This window comes from Canis lupus, chromosome 11 (genome assembly GCF_011100685.1).
Source record: "Canis lupus familiaris isolate Mischka breed German Shepherd chromosome 11, alternate assembly UU_Cfam_GSD_1.0, whole genome shotgun sequence".
In the NCBI taxonomy this organism is placed as follows: Eukaryota; Metazoa; Chordata; class Mammalia; order Carnivora; family Canidae; genus Canis; species Canis lupus.
The window spans coordinates 31,758,912-31,777,502 of record NC_049232.1 but is presented as its reverse complement, the minus strand read 5'-3'; the positions used below and the strand labels follow the sequence as shown (position 1 = coordinate 31,777,502).

At 33.4% G+C, this 18,591-nt stretch overlaps 1 long non-coding RNA gene across 2 annotated transcripts; it reads left to right on the top strand.

Annotated features, from left to right (window-relative positions):
- The first annotated feature begins 663 nt into the window (after nt 1–663).
- LOC111097934 lies at nt 664–15,532 on the top strand. Of its 2 annotated transcripts, none has more exons than XR_005366384.1 (4): nt 664–782; nt 5,798–5,912; nt 13,007–13,062; nt 15,083–15,532. It is a non-coding gene; the product is annotated as an uncharacterized LOC111097934 (long non-coding RNA). The 2 variants fall into 2 exon arrangements; XR_005366385.1 differs by lacking the exon at nt 664–782 and adding an exon at nt 5,189–5,321.
- Nucleotides 15,533–18,591: the final 3,059 nt, after the last annotated feature.

The window sequence follows — 18,591 nt, the reverse complement described above, 5'->3', positions numbered from 1 at the left end:
GTGAGAAAGTGATTGGTGGGATAACATTCAATTGAAAATCTCTGTGGATGATAGTTCATGCCACCATTACATCAACTTAATGAATGAGACCCAATAGTGTCCTCCTCTTCCTAGAAGGAACACATCCATCATGGAACAAAAGATTCCCCAGTGCCAATACAATGTCATGTTTTCTCTTCTTAGTCTGTGTGAGGACAAAAAGATTTCAGAGTCTAAACTATGAAAAGTACAGACATCCTCATCTCATGGAAAATAATTTCTTGAATGACATCAAATCATTACTTTTATAATATCTTGAAGATTATTCTACATGGATATTAACATATCTCAGGCAAACATGAAACTGTTCTCATGTCTTGTTCTTTGATGTGAGGTTTGGAAAACTATAAATTCTTAATTGTTGTCATTGCTATGCCTCTTCACATAGCATCTGAATGTAGCCAATAAAATCTTGAAAATATAATAACTAACCAAAGTCAGCAAAGATATTTCTAACTATTTTGACAAATTTCTGTATCTAGTACTTAAGTTTCCGAGGAAAATAAAATGGATGAGGCAGAGCAATGTTTTCTTTCTATCTCTAGTTTTTATTCTATTTATTTTCTTTCTTTTACTTTCTCATTTCTCCTTTTCCTCCTTGATTTTTTTTCTTCCTCTCCTTTTCAGAACATAAGAAAACCTCCCAGAGATTATAGACATTGAGCACAATGCAAATGGCCTAAAATGAAACTGACATATCAAATGTTTATTGGGGGAGAGTGCTCACCACAAAAGGAGTGTGTGTAAGTCTTATTTATTTATTTATTTATTGCTTTATTTTGGAAAAGAAAAAAAAATGACACTTATTCCTGGATAGTGCACTATTACTGTGGCATCTTGATCTGGTCCAGATTGATTCTTTTAACTTCTACACTCCATATGATATATTTTACATTAGCAGTTTTAAGTCACCACACCATCTGTTTTAACTAACATCCATTAGACAGATATACAGTTGAAGGAAAATGTGCACAATCAACTTATCCTGTATCATATTCAACTATTAATATTAATGAATATTATATTAATGTTTACTTTCCTTTTGTTTTAGTTTTTAAATATTTTATCTTTATTACTCTCATCTTGGTTCAAATTTCATTAAGTTCAAATTAATCTGACCGTGTTCTCAGTGTAAAAAGTTTCACTCCAAAATTTACACATTGTATATGGTATTCAAAATCATTTTTAGATAATAACTATTCAGTACTAGAAAAATTTAAAAGCATATTTTTAATCTTTCTGACTGAAATAGTTTTACCTAGTGTCTCAAGTATATTTTTTTCTATATTTCATTTTATTATTTTTTATTTTTACCATTGGTAAGCTGTTATGTCAAAAATCAGAGCTTAATGAAAAATAAACACCACCAATGTAGTCTTGCCAGAAAGGCTGATGTTATAATTTCTTAGAATTGATGTGAGCTACTGTTATTCAAGTCAACATGATTTCTTCTTTTTTTCTTTCCTTTCACTATTCACATAGTTCTTATATATATAGTCCATATGCAAAGTAGAGATCTCAAGTTCAGATAAAATAAGTTAAAAGGGAAAGTTATGAACTTTTGGTGGGCTTAATTAAATTAAATTAAATAATATCTAGTTTCAATAGGTATTGCTTTCAAATTTTGTATTCTTTCAATGACATAATGTAAATCCTATATTGAGCATATACTATATTTCTCTGTAATATTAAAATTACAAAAGACACAGTCTCAGCTTTTATAGTCGTTAGAATCTAAAAATACATCATTCTTAGGGCAGATTTCAAGCATATCATTGTCTTTTTCAAATATTTAAACAATTTTATAATAATTTCCCTTGCCTAAAGGACTTGCTGATATTTTTTCCACATTGGTCATCACCATTTGTCACATCAGGGAAAAACAATTTCATAGATTAAAGCAAGGATTGGTAAACTATAGCCTTCTGGTCAAACCAGCCACTTATTTTTGTTCAGTGTTATTGAAATTTGGTTGACTTATTGTGAAAGTTTAAGGCATGCAAAGTGAGAATTTGTATATATTCCAAGATGATTACCACATATGGTTAGTTTACACTTCCATCATCTCATATAATTTTTATAAATTAGTGATGAGAACATTTAAGATTCATATTCTTAACAACCATTAAGTATATAATATAGAATTTTTAACTGTTGTCACCATGCTATACATGAGAACCCCAGAACTTATTAATCTTATAATTGGAAGTTTGTCACTTTGACAACATCTTCCCATTACCCCAACTTCATCCCCTTGCCACCAGCACCTGGCAAGTATCATTTTAGTTTCTGTTTCTATGGGTTTGTCTTTTTTATATTCCACATATAATTGATGTTATGTAAACATTTATTTCACTTATTATAATGCTGTCATAGTCCATCCATATCATCATATATGGCAGGATTTCTGTTGTTTTTATGGCTGGATAATATTCCATAATATATATTACTACCTTATATTATTTATCATTATTATATATTATATTATTTGCCATTATTATTATACCAATTATATTCCATGTATATGTCTATATATGAATAATGAAAATTTGATTACATTTATATATATATATATTATATATTAGATATAGATATATAGATGGATTTACTGGCAGACACTTGGGTTGTTTCCATGGTTTAGCTGCTGTGACTAAAATTGCAATGAATTCGAGAGTGCAGATATCTCATTGAGATAGCAATATTGATTGTGATCTTACAGGAAAAATTTAAAGCTTTCACCAAAGTATGTGACTTGATCTATATAGTTTTTATTCTTTTGAGATATGCTCATTCTATAAGCAATTTATTGAGTATGGATAGCAAAAGGATGTTGAATATTGCCAAAAGCTTTAGCTTTTCCTGCCTGTATTGAAGTGACTTTATATTTTCATCCTTCCTTCTATTAACGTGGTTAATTGACATAGTTATTGACATGCATATATTGAAATATCATAGCGTGTCAGGGATAAATCTCACTTGATCATGGTGTATGATCCTTTTCATGTTCTTTTGAATTTGGTTGGCTAGTATTTTATTGGGGATATTTCTGTCTATATTCATTGAGAATATTGGCCTGTAACTCTGTGTGTGTCTGTGTGTCCTCGTCTGATTTTAGTATCAGAGAATGCTGGCCTTTTAAAATAAATTGGGAGTGTTTGTTCCTCTTCAATTTTTTGAAGAAGTTTCACAAGAATTGGTTTTACTTTTTTAAAAAAATATTTGAATAATTCAGGGAAACTATCTGGTCTGGGCTTTTCTTTGTTGCAAATTTTTTGATTAATGATTCAATGTCCTTACTTGTTATTGTTTTGTTCAAATTTTCTATTTTGTCATGATTCAGTCTTGCTAGTTGTATATTTCTAGGAATTTATCCATTTATTTAAGGTTATCCAATTTGTTGGTACATAATTTTTCATAACAAACTCTTATGGCCCTTTACATTCTTATTGTATCAGATGTAAGTGTCCTTTTCATTTTTTTAAAGATTTATTTATTTATTTATTTATTTATTTATTTATTTACTTATGGGGAGAGGAGAGACAGAGAGAGAGAGAAAGAAAAAGAGAGAAGTGGCAGAGGGAGAAAATCTCAAGCAGACTCTCCACTGAGCACAGAGATGGTCACAGGACTTGATCCCAGGACACTGAACCAAAATCAGAGTCAGACACTTAACCAACTGAGCCACTGAGGTGCCCCAGTGTCCTTTCTGATTTTATTTATTAAGTCCTCCTTTCTTTGTATAGCTAAGGTTTGTCAATTTTGTTTGTCTTTTGAAAAAGCCCAGATCTTAATTTCTTTAATCTATCTTGTCCTTGTTATATTTACGTGAGCTTTGATCTTTATTATTTCCTTCTTTCTGCAAACTTTATAGATTTAGTTTGTCTTCTTTTTTCTAGTTATAAATTTAGTTTGCTTGTCTGAGATCTTTCTTTTTCATTTTATAGGAACTTAGTGCTAACAATTTTCTTAGAACTGCATTTGAGGGATCCCTGGGTGGCGCAGCGGTTTGGCGCCTGCCTTTGGCCCAGGGCGCGATCCTGGAGACCCGGGATCGAATCCCACATCGGGCTTCCGGTGCATGGAGCCTGCTTCTCCCTCTGCCTATGTCTCTGCCTCTCAATCTCTCTCTGTGTGACTATCATGAATAAATAAATAAAATCTTTAAAAAAAAAAAAAAAAAAAAAAAAAAAAAAAAAGAACTGCATTTGATGCATCCCATAAGCTTTAGTATGTTTGTCTCTTTTCACTTATTTCAAGATGTTTTTGAATTCTCTTTTGGTTCTTCTTTGATCCATTGGTTGTTTAGGAGTGTGCTGTTTAATTTCCATGTATTTGTGAATTTTGCAGTTTTCCTCCTATTATTGATTTCTAGTTTCATACCTTTTAAGTGGAAAATATACTTTGTGTGATGTCAGTCTTTTTACATATGTTGACTTGTTTCATGACCTAACATATAATCTATTTTCAAAAATGTTCCATGTATGCTTGAGAAAATGTATATTCTTGGCCTGTAATGTTTCTGCCGATTAAGGAGCAGATGGGCGGGCCTACTGGAGGGGGAGCAAGGTCGCTGTTGTGATTTTAGGTTTTGTGTTTTGCTTTGTTTTGTTTTGTTTTGAATTTGGAGGTTTCTGGATTGATGGGGGTAGGGAGATGTTTTTTAAGCTGCTTCTTCAACTGTTTCAAGCTGCAAATGTTTAAGAGAATAATATCCCCCCATCCCCGCATAAACTGTTGTCATTAAATCAGACTGGGATGCTACTCCCAAAGCCATTGGATATTCCTTTTCCAAGAGCAAAAGGTCTAGGCTACAGGGAGGGGGAGATTGGCTCCTGTGAGCCAGCTCTGGTTGGGGCTTGCGCCCTGGGATTGGGAAAAAGGGATGGAGCAGACTTTGTAAGTATATGCTAGGTATCCGATAGTCCTACAGAATTTAATGAAGAAACCTTATACAGCTTTTAATTTTTATATAAACTAACTCAGACCCAAGCTACAAGGTTAGAATTTTTGGTTGTTGTTGTTGTTGTTGTTTTTAAGTATCCGCCTGTTTAATTGCATCTAAATCCCCCCGTGTTTGTATTTTGGGTTGGTTTACACTAACCCAATATGTGGTTGCACATATTCAATTTTCAGTTTTTCCCTTTTACAGTCTTATTCCACTGCTATTGATGATGTTTTGGAGTATAGGTAAAGTCCAGAGCTGATGACATGCTAAGGAGGACCTACAAGATACTGGAAGCCTTGCCATTGTCAAGTTAAAGATTGCTTTTCCCTCTAGCAAGGTATTAACATTAAAACAACTAGAAGCTTCCTGAAGAATATCACAAATATCTCACCCTGGTTGGGGGTTGTTTGTGGGATATCAGTTGTGCTTTGTCCTCAGCTAGCTCTGCTCCCACATCACTATGATCATATCACTTTCCATTGTCAGCCACCATTTTTAGTAAATAATGTTTCACTGGGACTCAGCCAGTTCACTCATTTGGATATTGTCTATGGTTTTGTGTGTGTGTGTGTGCGTGTGTGTGTGCACATGCACACATACTGCAGCAGCATAATTCAGTGCTTTCTATAGTCTGTATACCCCGAAGGCCTCAAATATTTAAGGAAAAGCTTACTGACCCCTAGAATAAAAGCATGTCAAAATCATAGAATTTTGCTAGTAAGCTTGTGTTAGATAAAAATGCCATATGGTTTAAGAGAGAGAACATCAGGCTCTCTTTAATGTTGTTAAAAATACTTTCCATTTGTTTTACAGAAAAAAATTATTTGTGAAGATCACCAAAGGAATAAATTTTTTCATCCAAAAATAATCCCACATCAGCCATCTTACTGGAACCTGGCAATTACAAACAGGAAATATTCACTCAATAGTATGTATATGTATTTTCAAACATATGCCATAGATCTGAGCTGTAGTAACAAGTGTATTGTTGGTCACTATAAGTGAATTTTAAAGTATTAGTAAACAACCAATCCATGGCATGTACAGCACCTATGACATAAAAGCTCTAAAATGAGCAATATTGTATATCAGTGTAATGTTTATATAAACTTAAGAACTATGAAGGATGCCTATCCGGAATTTTGGTAACACAAAAACCAAGGATAAGATTGATTTGAAAGAAGTTATAAGTTCTCACAGCCAATCAATTCATTAGAGAGTTTCTATTAATGAGATATATATATATATATATTTTTTAATGAGATATATTTTAAAAACTGTTTTTTTTTTCCTGCTTACAATGTCCGTCCTCATCTTGACATTTATGATAAAGCTTATTTATCACCACTTGTGAATTCTGGCATAATGGCTACAGTAAGAGGTCCCTAATCTCTCTCTTTATGGTGAAATCAGAGACTTATATTTTCATTATTGCATTCCTCATACTTTGTTGATATTCTTTGTTGTATATTTGAATTTTAGTAATATATAATATGCTTAAGAGTGTAAGCCATGACTTATTTTATGTCACTAGCAAATGCTAGAATGTTTTTTGTTAAATGTTTATTCAAAACTATGTGAATACATAACAGATGAGGACTTTTTTCAGATTGTTTATATCTCCTTTCAAAGTTATTGTTTAATTATATTATCAATAGTCTTAATTATCATTTTAATCTACATTATAATTGTACTCACTGAGGAATTCACTTATTCATTGCAAATTGTTATGTGCCCTTGATTTCTCCTTCCTCTTATATAACATGATTATGTGACAAAGAATTTATCTGAAACAGTGACTCAATTCCTTTGTAAAATCTCTGAGCTATCAAAGCTAACTAAAATACACAAGAGAATCTTGGAAGAACTTTAATTCTGGAATTTTCAATATATTGAGGAAACCTGGGATGGCTCCTCATTTCTAGAATTACATAATGACAGAGGGATCAATTCTCCAAGAAAACAATAATCCTTAACATGTGTGTATTTAACAACCAGCATCTAAATATGTGCAACAAAAAGTGATAAACTATAAAGAGACAAATCCACCATTAGAATTGGAAACTTTAACACCTTTCTATCAATAACTGACAGATCCAGCAGCAGAAAATCAGTAAGGATATAGTGAAACTGAACAGAATTATCCATAATTTGGATCTTATTGACATTTATAAAATACTTTATCCAACAACAGTAGAATATACCTTCTTCTTAAGCTCACATGGAACATTCACCGACATGGAACACTTTCTGACCTATAAAACATACCTTAATGTATTTAAAAGAATAGATGTCATGCAAAGGATACTCTTTGACCACAATGGAATTAAACTAGAATTCAGTAACAGAAAGATAGTTTGAAAGTAAAAAAAATACTTGCAGACTAAACAACACATTTCTAAACCCTATGTGGATAAATGAAGAATTATCAAGAGAAATTTTAAAATATTTAGAACTAAATGAAAATGATAATACAACCTGTCAAAATTGGTGGAGAGAGCAAAAACAATGTTCTGAAGGAAACATAATATAGAATGTATATTGAAAATTTGGAGAACAGATCTAAACTTAATAATTTAAAATTTCATTTAGGAATTTGTAGCACCTGTATTTTGTTTGTTTTAAGTTCATACCAATGTATATGTTTGAGACAAAAAATATTTGGTACACAGGAAATCTTTTCTTTATGTTCAAAGTGTATACAAACTGTGTGTGCCTAGATGTGCTTTCAACTATACTTAATTTATTGCTTTAGAAAGAACTTTAAAATTTTGTTTTATTTTATTTTAAAGATTATTTATTTATTTATTCATGAGAGACACCGAGAGAAAGGCAGAGACACAGGCAGAGAGAGAAGCAGGCCCATCAAAGAGCCTGATGTGGGGCTTGATCCCGGGACTCCAGGATCACGCCCTGGGCCAAAGGCAGGCATGGACTAAACCACTGAGCCTCCCAGGGATCCCCAGAACTTTAAAATTTTAAATCTAAAATTGTATAAGGTAGCACTTAACTTACTCCCTATTTCTTTGTAGATGAAGATATTAGTCTAGAGATTTGAAATGATTTAAGCAAGTTCTGTCAAGAAAATAATTTAGACATCTTTACTTCATGAAATATCTATTATATTTCATCTCAGATTCAGTTAACTGACTACCATAAAATATAGAATGAATTCAGAAAGATGTTTTTTTTAATCTCATAATTGAATTAGAAATGGTACTGAATTTTATCCTTACAATTGTTACAAATTCAAAAACTAACTAAAAGTTAGGAAAAGTGTACATTCCATTTAAACCCACCTGATTTAGCTTGAAGAAAGGGAAATATGACCTTCACTGGTTGATTTCTTATTAATTTCTCAATCAAAATTGGAAGATTAGCAATATTAATATTAAATATTAGTATTAAACATATTATGTGTTTAGTAGGTCAATTCTTTTTCTTAGGACATTACAATCTAAAACAGAACAAAAGAGTAATGGAAGGAAAATGTGAGCGATGTTGAAAAATAGCAAGATATCAGATGTATTCATAAATTAACATTTAAATTGTGCTTACTATGCTTTATACATAGTCCAAAATTCTTTATTTTTTAAAACAATCTTCAAAATAGGACTTTGGAATTATACTGTTATCCACATAAGTAATATCCTCATAATTAATTATCTACAGGTAATATGACTGAATAAAGGCATTAAATAGTCTAAGATCTTTTAGGTGGTACAGTAGAACAAATTTAACAGGATGACTCCACAATACACGATCTGAGGTAAGATCATGAGGTGGAAAGATGACTAAATCAGAAGACCTGGGTTAAAATTCCAATCTACTGCTTAATCTTGGCCTTGAACAATTAATTGCCCTCTCTGAAAATCAACTACTAGCTATAAAATGAGCCTCTGTTTGCCGCTCAAGATTGTTAAAAAGCATACATAAAACCTTGTATATGTGGCACCTGTTAAATGTCTCTCTCTCTCTTTTTTTTTTTTTTTTGATTTTATTTGTTAATTCAGGAGAGACACATAGAGAGAGAGAGGCAGAGAGCCCGACGTGGGACTTGATCCTGGGTTTCCAGGATCACACCCTGAGCTGAAGCCTGCGCTAAACCCCTGAGCCACCAGGGCTGCCCATGTCTGACTCTTTTTCAACTTAGGTTGAGCCCCATGCCAGAGTCTGTGCTCAGGGAGTCTGCTAGAGATTCTCTCCCTCTTCTTCTCTCCCTAACCCCGAGAATAAATAAATAAATCTTATTTAAAAAGAAACATTTATAAAATCATGTATAAAAATCACTGTATAAAGCATTTTCCAAACAAATAGAAATGCTATGATGCACTTGATTTAAGGAGTTGATTGAGGGGATCCCTGGGTGGCTCAGCGGTTTGGCCCCTGCCTTTGGCGTGATCCTGGAGCCCCGGGATCGGTCCCGCTTCAGGCTCCCGGCATGGAGCCTGCTTCTCCCTCTGCTTCTCCCTCTGCCTATGTCTCTGCCTCTCTCTCTCTCTCTCTCTCTGTGTGTCTATCATAAATAAATAAATCTTAAAAAAAAAAAAAAAAAGAGTTGATTGAGGAAGGGCCCTTATGGGAAAAACAAAAATAGAAATGGACTTTCCTAAAGATTTAGAGAATTCATCCAAAGATAAGACTACATGTTTCACCCTTTAAAACAAAGTCACTGCTCCAGGGAAGGTAAGCATTGCAGATTAGGCTATTATAGAGCATGCCTACTCAAATCTGCAATCATTTGCATACCAACTTCATAATTTTTGCTGCGTATGCATAGTGCCTATATTCTTATTTTCATATTACTTTTTGAAAGTAACATTAAATAAACATTTTAACTTAACCACTTCCTGATAACATTGTAAAAGCTTATTTAATGTTAGTTAAAATTTCAACCATGAACTAACATAACAGAGGAATAAACACATGGTTTCATTTTAATATTTTCTTCTTTGAAAGTACACTATTCATATAATTAGAGCACATTTTAAAAGTTACAAAAGTGTATATAATGATAACAAATTTATCTTTCTCTATTGTTTTCCAGCCACTTATCTCCTCCTCCCTAAGTGGAGCACTGTCAAAGTTTCTGTGTATCCTTACAGACATACTCTAGGTTTGGAGACTTTTAATTTTAAAAGACTCAAACAAATAAGCTTTCTAAAATACGTTCTATGTTCCTGCCATCAGTGGGTGTAAATACGTGTTTTGGTACTTTCTCACCAAAATTTGATAGTACCAAATCTTTTAAAAATTGTGTCTATCTTCTAGGTAAATATGGATATCAGACATTTTGATATTATTTTAGATGGTAATATTTTGATGTTATCTTTTAAATTAGTTTATGGGTAACATTTTTACTACCAATACCTGAACGTATTGATTGCCTTTTCTATGGCTTCTAAGCCAATTAATAAGACCAAATCTCAACAATGCTTATGTTACTTTGGTGAAAAAGAGTTGCAGGACATCACTACTATGAACCAATAAGGAAATGGGAGAACATTTTTGATAGCGGATCTTGAGGGTGTTGGGCCAGAGAGAACACAATAAATCTGGATAAGGGACTTTAAGGAATTTTTCCCCTTTTATTTGAAATCAAATAGATTATTTGTTTATGTTTTCATGTTCCTTTTTCTGATGTAAATTTTTCAAGTACCTTGTATTTCCTTTTGATATGTAGATTTAGGTCTCTATTATTTCCAGAAAAGTTATGTCAGATTATCATTAAGTTGCTTAGTTTAGTTTAATTTTGCTTTGCATTATATTAGTTTTTTTCTTCAGGAAATAAAATAACATGAATGCTTTACCCTATTTCCTTGCCTTTTATTTCCACCATGTTCTCTCTGTTTTTACTTCTTTCCCTAATTTTAATTCTCCAGATTGTTTTAATGCTTTGTGTCAATGCTTCTTACTAAATATAATTTGAATCTACTGCCTTTCCAGAGCTTTTAGTTTATTTTTTATATTTTTCATTTTATTCTTCTATTTTTTTTCTTGATTTCAATTGGATTCATATTTTCCCATTGTTGAATATTAAACATTTATTTTCATTAGTATTGAATGATACAGAATTTTTTTATATCTCAGAATACTTGGTTAGATATATTTAATTTAGAGTATTATTTTACAGTTTTCTTTTGCTTAATTGTTATATTATGTGGAGGCCGAGAAAAATTAAGGCAATCCCACCTAAAGTTTAGCATTAGCACAAGTACAGCCATCTTAGGCCCCTGTGAATAAGAGCTGAACTTTATGGGAAAAACTGCAGCATGTCCTCAATGTCCTCGGCAGAGAATCCCATATCAGAAAGACAACAGAGCCCACGCCCTGGTAGAAAGTCCCATATTAGAGTGAGAACAGAGCTCAATGCCCTTGAAAGCCCCACATCAGAATGTAAACAGAACTTGGAGAAATTCTTCCACCCCTTCTGAAAATCCCCTAGACCAGCCTATAAAAAACCCAGCTGTAACCCACTTCGAGGTCCAAGTCCCTGCTCCGCTGTGCCGGGTATACTTGGACCCAACCTTGAGCTTGTAAATAAACGCTCATGTGTTTGCATCGGTGTCGGCTCCTTGGTGGTTTCTTGGATTCGCAATCTTGGGCACAACAATATTGTGGAGGGAAGGTTGATTCAATGTGCTCTGGATGTTTTTATTGTTATTTTTTAATGAATCTATAAGTTTGCCTTTTCCAGATGATATATTTGTTATGATCACAATATTTCTAGCTTTTGATGACCTCTCTGTCAGTATAGTAGAATTAAGATACTTTTCTGTATATATATATTTAGGATAGTTCATATTTCTTAAGATTTTGGTTCTCTTTTGTCTTGGAGGATATGATTTTGTATTTAATACATAAACTATTATTTAATTCTCCACTTTCAATTAACCTTATTTACTTAATTAAAATAGTTTCCATTTTACAATTTCCCTAATTTTATACCAGAAACAAAGAGAGAGAATACTATATATTGAAGGTTTGTGCCCCTCTAAAATTCACAAGTTCATATCTAATCTTCAGTGCATGGTATTAGGAAGTGCATCCTTTGTACGCTATTAGGTTATAAGGGTGGAGCCCTCATGAATGGAATTAACTCCCTTGTAAAGGAGACCCCAGAGAGTAACTCTGTCCCTTTTCACCATGTGAGGACAAAGCAAAAAGTTGGCCATCTGTGAAGCAGGTAACAAGCAGGCTTTCACAAGACACCAAATCTGACAATGTCTTGTTTTGAACTTCCCAGCCTCCAGAACTGTGAGAAATAATTTTTTGCTATTTAGAAGTCACCCAGTATGGTAGTTTTGAAAATAAAAGCCCAAAATGACTTCAATAGAGAGTTAGTTGTCTCTGCAAAGTAGGAAAAGAGATCATTAACTAGGGAGTGCATTTTTTCATAAATTTATCTACCAAAATCCTTCTGGCTCCATTGTTATCTTTATTTCTGCATCAATTAGGACATACTTTTGTCACCATTTACTGATTACTTAATGGGGTGGGGGGGTTCTGCAGTACAAATTGGATAATTTCTTGCTATCAAAAGCTATTTGAGGATTTAAGTTTTTAAGATCTACTTTCTAGGTTTTGCATTTTTAGTTTTTTTTTTCTTTTCCTATAGTGTCCTCTCCCATTCTTTTTTCCTTTATCTTTTCATGCCTTCAGAAATACTTAAATATAGTATTAAAATATCCATGTATTTGGAGCATAGTGTTTTTTATGTTTATTGAGGTATAATTGACAAAACTTGAATTTAAGATGTACAACTTGATGTTTTGATATATATGTACATTGTATAGTGATCACCAAAATCAAGCTAATTATCATATCTATAATCTCAGATATTTAATATTTTCTTTCAATTTTTAAAGATACATTCTCTTAGCAAATTTCATGTGTACCATATAATATTGTTAATTATAGTCATCATGCTGTACATTAGCTCTCCAGAACTTATTTATCTGGCATAGCTGAAACTTTGTACCTTCTGACCAACATCTCCCTCTGCTCTTTCTATACCCCCAGGTGTGCCTGGAAATCACCATTCTATTATCTGCTTGAGTTTGTTTCAGATTCCACATGTAAGTGAGATCAGAATTAATCCAGAGCACATCAAGGAATTATTTAGACACATATCTCTAGTCTAACTATGTTACATATATGACAATACTAAAAATGGAGAAAATTAAGCCTCAGTTACTCACTTGTGCAATTAGGTTAATAATATCTATTACTCAGTATTGCACTGGAGGTAAAATTAGATAATATGTACATGAGTGGTGGTTATACACCAGTTCCCTAGCTAACAGGATTTTTTCTCTTGATATATTTAATTCTATTTTGATTGGAGTTTGAAGTTTATCCCTTAGCCTTGATCTCTACAGAGGGTGAATAAAAACTTTGGACTTCCAAAGGTAAAGGACAGATAAATGGTGGGTTATTAACAGATGGTGCTTCAGTGAGAGGTAGATACTCAAAATTAATTTGGTGCTGGCTTTCTCTGTAGTACATAAAACTCACCACAGATGTCCCTTCTTCCTGTTCCCATATCAGAAATTTGGCTCCCTCCATACCATGCTCTCTGGGTGCATTTACCTTTCTTGCTTTCCCCTGTCCTAGTCTAAAATAGTTTAAAAAAAAAACTACTGCTAAGGAAAATGGATTCATTTATTTTTCCTGACAAGCATTTAGCTATTTCTTTGAGTCTTTCTGTATGGTTTTATTTAACTAAGGGGTACTTTAACAATAATAGATCACATAGAAAAGAAATGCATAAAAACAAAAGGCCTAATAATTGTGATATAAAAAAACTGTATTTACAAAATTACTCAATAGAATGTCTGACATAGAGTGTGTACTCTAGAAATTTCCATTTTTTGCCCCATATTCTTATTTTAAAAATGATTATAATTAAAATGATAATTATTTTGTTAATATGTATTGAAGAATTTCTAATGCATCATCTCCCTTAATACTCAAAGCCACCCTTTTCATGGATATTTTAATTTTCCCCATTTTTCTGAATCTTATGAAGGTTTAAATTCTCCAACATTACCCTCTTGCACTGTTGGTGGTAATGTGAACTGGTACAGCCACTCTGGAAAACTGTGTGGAGGTTCCTCAAAGAATTAAAAATAGATCTGCTCTATGACCCAGCAGTTGCACTGCTGGGGATTTACCCCAAAGATACAGATGCAGTGAAATGCCGGGGCACCTGTACCCCAATGTTTATAGCAGCAATGTCCACAAACTGTGGAAGGTGCCTCGGCGTCCATCGAAAGATGAATGGATAAAGAAGATGTGGTCTATGTATACAATGGAATATTACTCAGCCATTAAAAACAACAAATATCCACCATTTGCTTCGACATGGATGGAACTAGAGGGTATTATGCTGAGTGAAATAAGTCAATCGGAAAAGGACAAATAGTATATGGTCTCATTCATTTGGGGAATATAAAAATTAGTGAAAGGGAATAAAGGGAAAGGAGAGAAAATGAGTGAAAATATCAGTGAGGGTGACAAAACATGAGAGACCCCTAACTCTGGGAAACAAACAAGGGTCAGTGGAAAGGGAGGTGAGTGGGGGGTTGGGGTGACTGGGTGATGGACACTGAGGGGGGCACTTGCAGGATGAGTACTGGGTGTTATGCTATATGTTGGGAAATCAAACTCCAATAAAAAAAATTAAAAAAAAAATAAACATAAATTTAAAAAATTCTCCAACATTACATACATTTTCCCCATCTGGCAGGTTGTAATCCAACTTATTTTAAAATCCATGTGTTTTATCACCACACCAGAATGCCCCATTCTGGAGCCCTTTTCTTTTTTCAACTCATATTAACATGATTCATTCCCATATTGAGGGAATGAATGATTCATTCATACTGAGCCAATGAGATTAAATATCTACCCATATCATAGGGTGAGTAGGAAACCTCTTATGTAATGTAGTTGGTGAACAGTAGATAAATAAATGAGAACACAAAAAGTTTTTTTTCAAATATTTACTATTGTCACATTTATTTTTGTAAATACTATGTTAAAATGAATGTATGATATTATGAAAGAGAGGCTGACACTAATTTTTTAACATAGGTTCCCCCTCCTCCTTTTACCTTGGAAAAACAGACGGATGACTGGACCCTGGACAGAAAACTTCTGATTATGGAGAAGAGCTGAGGAAATGTCAAGAAAAAGGTAACTAAGCATCATCATGATGTTCCTGCTGAGAGTCTTTGCCAGGAAATTGCTATTGGGGATCATATAACAGAGTAGATGAGAAGCCCTGGAGTGTGGAGAGCATCTCTGAAGATAGACTTCATCATTTTGCCTAAGGTTAATTCCACTCTGAGAGTAAATCCACAGTTAAGACAACTATTTTTATGGCTTCATGTTTTTAACCACTGCAATTTAACGAAATAGCACTGGTTTGTGCCTATACCCAAATGTTTTACCACTGTAGAATAATTTGTATAGTAAAAATAAATGCAATTTTGAAATTCCATGAATTTTTGGTGGCAGGCTAGAAACTTAAATGGCATTATTTTTCCACAAGAAAGCTAAAATAAATAAATAAATAAATCTAATCTCCAGTGAAAGTCTTTGTTTTGTTACTTTGTTCCATAACTCCCCCAAACAAAACAAAAACACCAAAAAACCCCCTAAACTGAAGCTATTCCTAAGCATCTAATAAGATGGGATAATGGGTTTATCTACTTTATTTCATATGAGCCAGATGGCAAAGCTTCAAATTAAAAATAGGATTTTTGTGCAAGTGTGTGCATGTGTGTGCGCAAGTGTATGCATGCACATAGCCATGCACCTGTGTGTGTTACTAGAGAGTGGGAATAAAAGAAAGCTATGAATATGATGAATTGTATTTGATAGTTCTGTAATAACCATGTGTTATTTTACTTATTATCTGCTAACATTTACATATAAATTCAGTGAATACAAATAAATAGACATCAGAGAGGCCAGAAAACCCAAAATGTAAGAGAAAATGAAATTGGTGGAAAGGCAGGTATGTAGTGCAGAATTGGGCACTGATAAGCCATTTGGCACAAACCTGAATAAGGAGAGTCAGAGATTGTAGTCCAAAATAAGCCCAGACCTTGGTGTACAGACAGCTGTGCCTAATTAAGAATAGTATCCATTTCCTTTAATAAAATAATTCAAACTTGATAACAATAAGACTTTTTTGTGTGTTTATCAAATGTCAGACACTTTTGCTAATATGGCCCCTCCTGTAATATTCCCATTTAGTTTACAAAGTTGTGTAGTATAGTTTTGCTTTGACTTCATCAGTTTTACCAGATGATACTCTGAGAATACTGCCAACCATCTAGCTTCAACGACCGTGCTCTTTATATACAATATAAATCTGACACAGTTTTGGATGAGAGCAATTAAATCCTCTATTACAGTAGCACAATTAATCTATGTTAAAATGAGACCAGGAGATCTTCCGTGTTTCTTATCTCCTCAATCTCTTCTACCATTTTATTGTTAGAAATCTCCACTGAGCTGCTGCGAATTTGGTTTTACAAGACAAGAGTCTTGTCTCTCTAAAGCAAAATCCTCCTCATACTTTGTGAGAACTGAGGGTGTCATTTAGTCATTTACACTGTACTATGAATGAGTTTTATATGAATGTAAGTGGAGAGAAAAAATATAGTATTCAGTCTCGAGACTTCTACAAGAAAGAAAGTTCGTGATAGGACAGAGAGGGAAATTATTGTTTTGAATGATGCTCTAGGCTAAGAATTGTCTTAGGTGCTGAATTCTCCAAACAACCTTGTGAAATACTTATGGCAAGTTCACAGATTAGGAGTTATGAAGAGTACATCAAAGTGCCCAAGAAATATAGCAAAGAGGGCAGGATACCAAAGATATATTTTACTTGCTTCAAACACTTGTATGGAAGCAGGACCACTACCTGCCAGAGAAACTGTGCTTTGTCAACCAAGTCCCTGTTGATTATCTGTAGTGAGAGAGAATGGGTTACATTTTGCCCTGCTATTTATGCTTTCTTTGCTAGTGTTCCTAAATAAAATAGGACTTTGCAGTAAGGTTTCTGAGTTGCCAGAGGGACACTGGGCTTCCCTACAATGCAGAGTTGGGCTTCTATTTCTTCAAGACCATCCAGATTTAAACAAGGTAGAATTAGAATGGAGGCCCAAAGTACTGGAATTGTTTATAAAACTTTCACCAGGCATTCCTTTGGCAACTTCTTGACTTACTTGAATTTTTTTTCTGCTTGGAAATTCAAAGCAATTTTACCAGTAGACTATTCTTTCTAGTATTACTTTCTCACAATTCTGTTTGATTTCATATAAGTTAAAAACAAATATACCATATATTAAGATATGAATGACTGATGTTAATGATATAATAATTTCTTACCCAATTAATATATTCTGTTAAAAATACGTATTTTTAAGACATCATATCTTTATCAGTGTCCCTGCCAGTTCATTCTACACACAATACTAACTCAAATTGGATCCTAAATGCTAGCATTCAGTTTAGTCCTAAGTGTAGCTGAAAGTATGGCCTAAAACTGCATCATCCTATAAGACTGTCTTTGGGTCCTTGGTTCTACCTCCTTTTATTTATTTAGCTTGGTTATCTTTCTTGGCTTAATTCAAGAATTACTCCCTTCTGTAAGTGTAATTACAAGCTTGACATTGGAGAAAGGAATGTTTGTGCTGGGTCACAATTATTATTTTAACTTGTTTCAGTTGAACTTTATTGCTTACCTGAAAGCTAATCTCTATAAAGAGATTTAGAAGATTTTAGGGATAAAACACAGTAAGTTTATAAATCATGAGGGAAAATATATTTTAAAGAGGGCAGTTATATAGGGGCATCAGGATGGCTCAGTCAGTGGAGCCACTGACTATTAATATCAACTTGGGTCATCATCTCCAGGTCCTGAGATCAAGGCTCAAGTAGGGTTTGCTCTCAGTGTGGAGTCTGCTTGAGATTCTCTACCTCTCCCTCCCCTTTTATCCCTCCCTGTTTGCACACATGTGTACACATGGACACACACACTCTCTGTCTGTCTCACTCAAATAAATAAATAAAATCTTCAAATTTCTGCATGTGTTTCTATAAATAAAAAAGAACAGTTATTAAAAGAATGAAAATATTTTTCATGTATCTTATAGTTAATTTTAAGTCCTTCCATATTAATAAACATCATTACATTTTCTTTAATTCTTTATGAAGAAATATGTACATATTGGCTTTCTATTTATCATATTAAGATTTTTAGAATTCTTTAATACAATGACAATAATGCATGCAATGTTACAATTTTTCTTTTTAAATTTTATTATTATTTTTATTTAAATTCAATTTGCCAACATATAGTATAGCACCAAGTTCTCATCCCATCAAGTGTCTTCCTCAGTGCCCATGACCCCGTTACCCCATCCCCCACCCACCTCCCCTTCCTCAACACACACACACATATATACTACATCTTCTTTATCCATTCATATGTCAGAGAACATCATGGCTCCTTCCACACTTTGGCTATTGTGGACATTTCTGCTATGAACATTGGGGTGCAGGTGTCCCGTTGTTTCATTACATCT